Raw genomic sequence first — 10,000 nt, forward strand, 5'->3', positions numbered from 1 at the left:
GATGAAAGTGTCAAGATCAATTTTGAAATACATACATGATTTTTTATAAGGCTTCACAGAATTTCATTATCGATCTCAATTGCCCTCTTCCTCTTTGACTAAGTTTATGATTCCATTTTTGCAACGGGGTTGACAATGGATCTTCAGGAACGTCCTTGCTCCTTCAAAGTAGACTAATTTAATGATCTACATTGATCTCGGTTTCGATTCCATTTAGAGCGGCACCTTTCCCTAAGACAGATTATGTTTACAATGTTCCAGCATTTCCATTGCGCTAAGACATTTTCTCTGCAAGAGTAATGTGTTAGCTGATATGCTCATATGCAGGGGTCAGGCACTATGGTAGAGTGTCTCTTCTACCAGCCTTGGTGAAGAAGCTTCTTGTCCTTTGACATTATCCAATTATCAACTTGTTTGCAACACAACTGAACAAGAATCTTCAAGTCTACTGTTCTCCAGTTCCAGACCAGGCAACAGCGTTGTAGGGCGTGTTCCAACATCCCCGGACAAGCCTGGATGCCTATGATTTTATACTATAGTGTCTGATTTTCCAGGTGATCTACAGAGTATTGGAGACCCCGACCGTCAAGATGACCCTGGTGGTTCCCAAGAAGCCACAAACCAAATAGTTCGTTCACAGACCTGCTTGTGCTCCTTGCTGACGTATCGAGAGAATTAACATGGTGACCCAACACCCTTTGTCAGCCTAACCTGCAGAGACTCCACAACTGTGTGACTAGTTGGGAAGAAATAATAGATAATAGAGGAGAAATTAGACAGTTTTATAACATTTAGAAAGTATATCCGTAAAGTTACTAAAAGCAAATCCAGGCTATATTGTTTTTATATTGATATGTGAATCTATAAAGGAATGTCCTCTACACATAGAGTAAAGCTGGTGAGGATCTATCTCCCTTATTTACATGAACACGCAAGAGCGGCCCACTACACCAGGACAAATCCGCATATCGGGCATCCTCAAGCACGCACACAGATAAATTTACTTAACACCTTGCAATATATATATATATATATATATATATATATATATATATATATATATATATATATATTGTTACCATAAAATGAATTCCAAGTGGATAGATATTCCCAAGATAGAATTCGGTATTAAATGCCGTTCGTGGGTGATATTTACATTGATTGAAATCACGTGTGCTTGTGATATATGTTCATATATACATATATATATATATATATATATATATATATATATATATATATATATGTCTATATATATATTTATATATATGTATATATATACATATATATATATAATATATATATATATATATATATATATATATATATATATATATGTGTGTGTGTGTGTGTGTGTGTATGTGTGTGTGTGTGTGTGTGTATGTGTGTGTGTGTGTGTGTGTGTATATAATCTCTTCTTACGCTTATTTGCGCAAAGGGTCTCTGTTAGATTTCGCCACTCGTCTCTATCTTGAGCTTTTAATTTAATACTTCTCCATTCATCATCTCTTACTTCGCGCTTCATAGTCCTAATCTATGTAGTCATGGGTCTTCCAACTTTTCCAGTGCCTTGTGGAACCTAACTGAACATTTACTGAACTAATCTCTCTTGGGGAGTGCGAAGAGCATGCCCAAACCATCTCTATCTACCCTTCATTATAATCTCATCAACATATGGCACTTAAGTAATCTCTCTTATAGTCTCATTTCTAATGCTGCCCTGCCATATAACTCCCAATATCCTTCTGAATGCTTTGTTCTCAAATCTACTGAATCTATTGGAGATTGTTTCATAGTCATACCATGAATCATGTCCATACAGTAACAGGGATCTCACTAGACTGATATATAGTGTGATTTTTATAAGCAATTTCAGGCGATTTAATTTCCAAATTTTACTTAATCTAGCTATTATCTGATTTGCTTTTTTCAATCTTTCACTAAACTCTAATTTTAAAGACCATGTATTGAAGATCATAGTTCCTACATACTTAAAGCATTCTACCTCATTAATGCTTTCTCCCTCCAATGATATTTCATCTTCCATTGTAGGCCTATACTCCGGTTGCATCATCTCTGTCTTTCTTTTATTTATCTTCAACCCAAACTCGTGCGATATTTCATGAATTCTGGTAAGCAAGCATTGCAAATCCTGTGGTGTTCTGGTAATAAGTACAGCATCATCAGCATACTCTAGATCTGCTAAATTTTTATCATCAATACAGTTCAATCCCTCTCCACCATCTGTGACTGTTCTATGCATTACAAAATCCATGAGGAGGATAAACCACATAAGTGACAACACATTCCCTTGAAGTACTCCAGTGTTAACTGGAAATTCATTTGATAGAACTCCATTAACAGTAACTTTTCACTTGCTATGCTCATGAACAGACTTAATCAAATTTACATATTTATGAGAAATTCCATAATAACGCAAGACTCTCCACGAAATTGACCGGTGCACGCTTTCAAAGTCTTTTTCATGGTCCACAAATGCCATGAAAAGGCGATTTCTATATTCTACTCATATCTGTACAACATGTCTCAAAATGAAAATTTCGTCAGTGCAACTTCTACCTTTTCTAAAGCCTGCATGTTCATATCTCAGACTTTCATCAATGTTTCTCTACAGTCTTTTTAGAATAAGCATAATATATATATTCATAGCAACGGACGTAAGTGTTATACCTCTGGCATTATTGCTATTAGTCAGATCTCCTGTTTTTTTGCTAACTCCCATTCATCAGGTTTTGCCTTTTCATGGCATATTCTACAAAATAATCTTGTAAGTAGTCTGGAAGTCACTAAATTTTAAGCCTGTATCATGTAGGTACATATTCCATTGTATCCAGGTGCTTTCTATCTCTCTAGTTTTTTTCAGCATAGCTTCGACTTCAAACACACTAAATTCATTCATGGGCACATCAAGGTCTTCATCAACTTCAGGTATATATCAGTTGATATCGATGGCTTTCTCCTTGGAACTGCGTGTCCCAAGACTTCACTACTAACTGACTGATATATGTTCTTAATATCACACCATTCTTCATTAATTGTCTGTTCTTCATCTCTTAGAGTCTCTAAGACTGAAAATCGAATCCTATATTCAATTTGCAAATATTTCTCTGTGCTGTTTTAAAAGATTAGATGTATCAAAACTAGGTATTCTATCTATCTTACGGTTGGGTGCTTTCAGTTTTAATTTCAGTGTGGCAATGAAGAGCTGGTGATCACTACCAATATCTGCACCTCTATAGCTTCTTACATTTCTCAGAGTTCTCCTTCACTCTCTATTAATATCAATGGGATCTATCTGATTTTTGTAATTGCCACGTGGTGAAGTCCATGTATACTTGTGAATGTTCTTGTGTTTAAAAAAGAGTACCTCAAATGACAATATTGTTTGCTGATCAGAAACTGATGAAATTTGCTCCATTTTCATTTGCTACTTCAAGACCCTCGACAACCATCACATTCTCTATCCATAGATTATTTCTTCCAACTTTAGAATTGAAGTCGCCAATCAAAATTTTCATATCTCTCTTGGATCTCATCTATTACACTATGCAGTTCTTCATAGTATTCCTCTTTCCTTTCTACAGGGGAATCATTTGTTGGGGCATACCTAACTATAATACTCATATTGCACTGCTTTGATATGAACTTTGCTAGTAACAATCTACTATTTATAGCTCTCCACTCGGATAATGTCTTTTCTGCTCTTGCTGTCATTATCATTGCTACCCTTTCTCTTCAAACTCCATCTGATCTTCTTGAGTAGATATATACATACACACACACACGCACACACACACACACACACACACACACACACACATATATATATATATATATATATATATATATATATATATATATATCGCCTTGGTCTAAAGTTTCCTTACCAATCCCCTTACAACGTGCTTCACTTAGGGCTAAGATATCCAAACTATATTTCATAAATTTACTCCCCACTTGCTGTAACTTCATAATTGGATTTATGGTTCTAACATTCTAATTACCTATTTTCAATTTTTCTTTAGTATTTTTAAACCAGCAGATTCTTAGCAGCCTGCCACCCTCTGGACTGGATCTATTCTGGCATCGTCTCTTTCCATGACTGACCAAATCCATAGAGGATTCATTGGCTAGATACATCAAAGGATAGCCAGTTCCTTGTGATGAATGTACAGTGCCTCTCTAACTAAGGCAAGTAACCCAGCCGATCCATACTAATTCTAGTAAGATCAACCACCAGGCATCAAAAGTAAAAGCCGAAGAGACAGTTTGTCCATGGCCATAAACCCGAATCGTCGCCCTGCTGTCAGTGACTTCATCGAGATTTAGAGGGCCATTTCCTCCACTCCCAAAGCTTTCATTACTCCACAAAGTTGCTCATCCACTTATACGAGTACAACCGTTGGAAAACATGGATTACGATATATATATATATATATATATATATATATATATATATATATATATATATATATATATATATATATATGTATATACATATATATGTATGCATACTCACGCATATATGTCTATACATAATCTCTATATACACTCATACATACATATGTTTATATACAATACATACAAAGTGGAAAGTTAAATCAAAGGTATATGTTAATTTTGTTACTTCTGCTTTTCGTTACTTAGCTTAATGAGTACGTTAATCATGTTTTTTTTTATGCTTGCTAAAATTCTTGTATATCGTAATTTTCTATGCTGCCTTATGGAACACATATCTTTAACATTCAAATAAAATTTGTTCAATCTCGCAAAAGGTATAATAATGTTAATTAACAGATATGTCATTTTCTGTTGAGCCCTTAATGGCTTGATGGTACAGGGTTCGGATATGCATTACGCTTTTATTTGTAAAATATTGTAGGTCGATGCGGTGAGGCAGAATTTAAAATAAGCTGCTTTAAATAACCTATAAAATATATTTGAAACAGGTTTACCTGAAATCCATGTGGTGAAGGGTAAAAAAAATATCGATAGTGCGTCTGGCAGCATTCATGTACATGTAAAACAAAACAAAAAACCAATAAAAAAAATATACATTCAACAATTTTGAAATATAGTGACGTTTATAGTTTTGATTAAATACGTTTTATTTCTCCCTTTATTTTCGGATATTAGAAACATTTGATTTCACTCATTTTAAACATAACATACCATTTCATATGCACTATGTAGGTTACTAAAGAAGTGTTTATATTTTGTAACTTTCTTAGATGGAAATTAAAAAATAACGAACTGCTTTGAATATCTCTTGTAAAAGTTGATTGAGACTAATCAATATAGAAATTATCATACCATATGAGACAAATAAAAACGTAAATATACCGGTCCTCTCAAAAGATGGTCTATGTTTTGAAAGGTGTTGTTTTTAATGGGTTTTGTTCCTTTATAGAAAAAAAAAAAATCAAAAACTTTTTACCTCCACCAACGAACTTAGAAGGAGGTTAGGCTTTACCCCCGATTTGTTTGTTTGTGAACACCTTCCTGGCCACAATTTTAGTCGTAAAGTAATGAAACTTGCTGGGATTAACTGTTATGATTAAATTCTAGAAGGTCAAGGTCACGGTCAAGAAAAATGTCCAATTCACGTAATCAGCCATAAGTTTGGACATCGGTGTCACAAAGACTTCAAGCTTGGTTCATATTTGAGCGTAAGAAAATCCACACCAATTATTACATGTTAAGGTCAAAGGTCAAGGTCAAGCAAAAGGACGAGCAATAAGCTGTCGCGGCAAAGGTCTGCTTCCTACCGAGTACCGTTCTAGTTTGTTTATATTTTACTTGAAAAAACTCTGCCATAGATTACTATTTCCTAATTTTTATAGGAAGTGTAGCTAGTGAATATTGTTCGTGCTTTTTTACCACATAGTCCAAGCCCCAGCACCTTTTTATTTAGGTTTTTGAATGCTTCATTCTTATTGGGTGTATCGGAAGAAAATAAGGATGTATAATCCAAAAAAGGGCAGTCTTAATGACACCAGACTGGGCATTCACCGAGACATGCCATGCTTTTTTGGCCCATATGCAATTTTTTTAAAATCTGAAATCTGGGGTAGGGGTAACTAAAATGTCAATTTCTTAGCAACCATATAACCTGGAACAACAATTTTCTCTTAATTTTTTTATTTGCTGTATAAGATTAGATATTAATTATGCAAATTAGGTAAAAAATGAGGTCACAGGGGGTGAAAATGTCACCAAAAGTAGGCGTGGCATATGGATATCAATTACCAATGGAAAATGTGAATAGAGTTGTGGAAATGGCAGATTTTGCGTTAATTTGCCTCTAATATTGAAGAAAAGTGATACATCTAGCTATTTATTGAGTACGACTTAGAATTAACAGCTAATCTTGATCACACAAAAGAACTGAAATTGCTGCAGTTATTTTTCACCACTCTTAGCAACAATAATTATGTAATATTCTAAAATCACTAAAAACCCTCTATTTTTTTCGATTCGGTATGTATTCTGGAAATGGAAATATTTTAATTACATGCAATTTGTGTAAATTTATAATAAAAATTATGTCATGTGGCATCATCAAACAAATTCAAACAGGAAACCGTTAACTTTGAGAAAGTTGGTTTTTCCTTGGGAAATAACAAGGAAGGTCGTCCTATCATATGGAAGTCATTGCAAATGTATGCTATTCCACAAAAGGACATGCAGATGGACTTCTTCTGAGTCCATTAAAATGAATCAGTCAAAGATCTTTCTCATAATCCGAGTCATCTGATTCGGAGTCATAATGATCCTGCCTTCATCATCTTCTTCATCTGTTGTCACCTCATCAACCTAGCTGGCATTCATTTCGAGTGAAGATGGCAGATGTTGACCTTCAAACCACATTATTTACAAGTTTACATCCTTCAGTGCCCATCCAGATCCAGACAGTGGAGGTTGAAGACCAGAGGATGGATCTGAAATATGGATCTTTGACCATAGTTCGTCTGCTTAACCCTCTCCCAAAGTCCAGAAATGGATGGAGGGAATTAGGCAATCACAGCTGATTGCAACTTCTTCAATGATTAGATATGGGAGAATACGTTTCTCTGAAAGTGGCATATCGAGCAGCACTGACATTTGCCTTCTTTGCATTTCCATGCTTATCGTATAGAAACTTTTGCATCCCTTTCTGTAGTTTTCAGAGGGAACTGCCTCCTTGAAAAGGTCCTGGTATTCACTTGCTTTCTCATTTTTTTTTCATAGCATTTGATCTTTCCCTTTCTTATGAATGAGCTAGTGTAGTCACACCTTGATAAAGCATGTAGCGCAGGCAAGAGGTTGGACATGTATCCTATTTCAAAGGTTGCCTGCAACTAAGCTGCTGTCCATGTAGATGCTTGTTGATATTCTTTTCACACAGTAAGATAGAAGACAGAGGATATCAGTATCACTGCAGCGAACTACAACAATAGAATCAGGGTTGAGGATTGCAACATGCATCAAATGAAGAATTTTTAGTTGGCTTCCTCTTGTTCATTCCTAAGAGAGTGTCTCTACTGCTTCTGATGACGGCCCCGTTGTTGGACGGGTAATGGAAATAAATCCCTGTTACAGCTGATACATATGTCATGTCCTTGCAGTACTTCAGCATATTTTTCCTTACTCCATTCATTAGCTTGGAACGAAAAAAGTTCAGTCTTAAACTTGCTTGATATTAGTGCTTTCTCAAGATCCTTTGGCCACTTGTGGTTTGGTCCAGTTATGGTGATATCAAGGTCTGAAGCATCCCACTGTATTGATGGAAGGATACTTTATGTATCATAAACACAGTCAATTCTTGGGCAATGCAGATTTTCATCAGTATCTATTGAGCAATATCGCTGTATATGGCAGGCATATCCTTAAGATTTTCTAATTGGACCGAGCACATGCCATCAAAGATGTATGTATCAAATGAAGGGGGCTTTTCTGAGTTGATCATCAATTCAAGATACCATGCTAGCTTCGCTTTGGTCAAATGATGTTTGCTGCAGTCTATGTGGACAATTGATAGGCTAGTACTATTTTGATGTCAAGGCTTATGGTAGTAGCGAGGAAGATGAATCAACCGAAGAGATCTCTGGTAAATTTCATCTCCTGCACTTTAAAATCATGGATACTTTTCATTGAAATTGCTTCACTGGCAAAGTTATCTCGCTGTGTACTGTATATGTTCCTTTCAAAGGGTGCGGGTTCAACCAATCAACCTTTTTTGAAATCCTCACAGAGGGAATGAACTCTCTGCTGAAAGTTCAGGAGGTCATATTGCACTTTTTGAAGGCCCCTTTTCCTCCGGCTTGTTGCGCACTGGATCCAGTAAATGGGTTTTATTTCGTCCTTATTCCATCTATCAACTTCTGCAGATCAGCATGATCTTCCCAACTTTGATTTTCCTGAGCTCTTTGTGAGTTTCTTTTGTATGCTGTATTCGTGCCTGGTTGATCAGCTCTGCAACAATAGAAGCTCTGGCTGATTTAGTTACTGTCCACCATTTTTTTTGCTGCAATATTTTGACGGAAAGCTATTATTCCTGTAAATCATGATACTGCATCCACATTTATGGCTGGCTCCAGCGCTATGTCAACTGGGATTCGGGCAAATAAACTGTTAGTTCGATGGACTAAAGGCCACCTTTGGATAACATCTGCTGCAGGCCTGGGTGATAGTTATCAATGTTCAATAAATTATGCATATATCGAACTATCCACCTTACATAATTGACGGTAACCAATGAAGACTGGAGTAATCAAATTTAAGGCCTAAATGAACAAGTTCAACTCATTGGTCCTACAAGACCTGCTCAGAACCACGTATCCTTTCGCCAAATCTTTGTATCCCTGCCAATACGTAACAGTTGCATCATATCCAATACTTGCTTTGGTCATGTGTTCTTCATAATTTTCAAAGAGACTGCTGGTCTGCTGAGAATTTTCAATCACTAGGAGTTTTACAAATGATAGATATGCTACAAATGTAAAGCTTGAAATGCTGTGGCTAGTAAAATATGGAGACTATTACACCGGTTACAGTGCTTCCCAAAGCTAAACCATTTCGATAAACCTGACACAAGTACCTTCGTGTCAAGCATGGTGTGTCACCACCGCTGCCATCTAGCAAGAATCAAATGGAGCTAAAATATTCCATCATGATATGGAATGCTTTGAAGTTAAGTGACTCAGCTGCTTTTATTTGGGAGGCTGGTTTAGCAATAACTAAATCGTAGGTGATAATGGCATAGTTTTCACCATACAATGGATGGACGCTGAAAGATGGAACAATAGAAACAATGTGATTCGAAGGTCAACAAACGCCATCTTCACTCGAAATTGATGCCAGCCAGATTGAAGAGTGATGAGATGCCAACAGATAAAGATGGCAGAACCATTATAACTGAGAATCAGATGACTCTAATTATGAGGAAGAGATATTTGACTGATTCATTATAATGTACTCAAAACCTTACAGGTTGCATGTCTTTTTTTGTGGAATATCCTACACTTGCAGTCCCTTCCATACGAAAGGTATCACTTCTTTGTCATTTATTTAAAAAAAAAAAAAAACAATTTAACCAAAATTAACTGTTTCCTGTTTGAGTTGGTCTCATGATACTATATAACCTCCCTTTTATATCAATTTACATGAATTACATAGAATTAATATATTTCCATTTCCAAAACACATGACGAATTAAAAAAAAGTTTTAACAAGTGCATGTCGAGAATGAATAGTTTTTAATGTTTTTACAATGTTACATAATTATTGTCGTCAAGAGTGGTGAAAAATAACTGCACCTATTTCCCTTTTTTTGTGTGACTAAGCTTAGCTCTTAATTCTAAGTCGTAATCAATAAATAGCTTGATCTATCCCCTTTCTTTCTTTCACAGAGGTAAATAAACACAAAATCTGCCATTTCCACGACGCTATTCACATTTTCCTTTGATAGGTGAAACCCATAGGCCACGCCCACTTTTGG

The sequence above is a fragment of the Palaemon carinicauda genome, chromosome 1 (genome assembly GCF_036898095.1).
Source record: "Palaemon carinicauda isolate YSFRI2023 chromosome 1, ASM3689809v2, whole genome shotgun sequence".
NCBI classification, from domain to species: domain Eukaryota; kingdom Metazoa; phylum Arthropoda; class Malacostraca; order Decapoda; family Palaemonidae; genus Palaemon; species Palaemon carinicauda.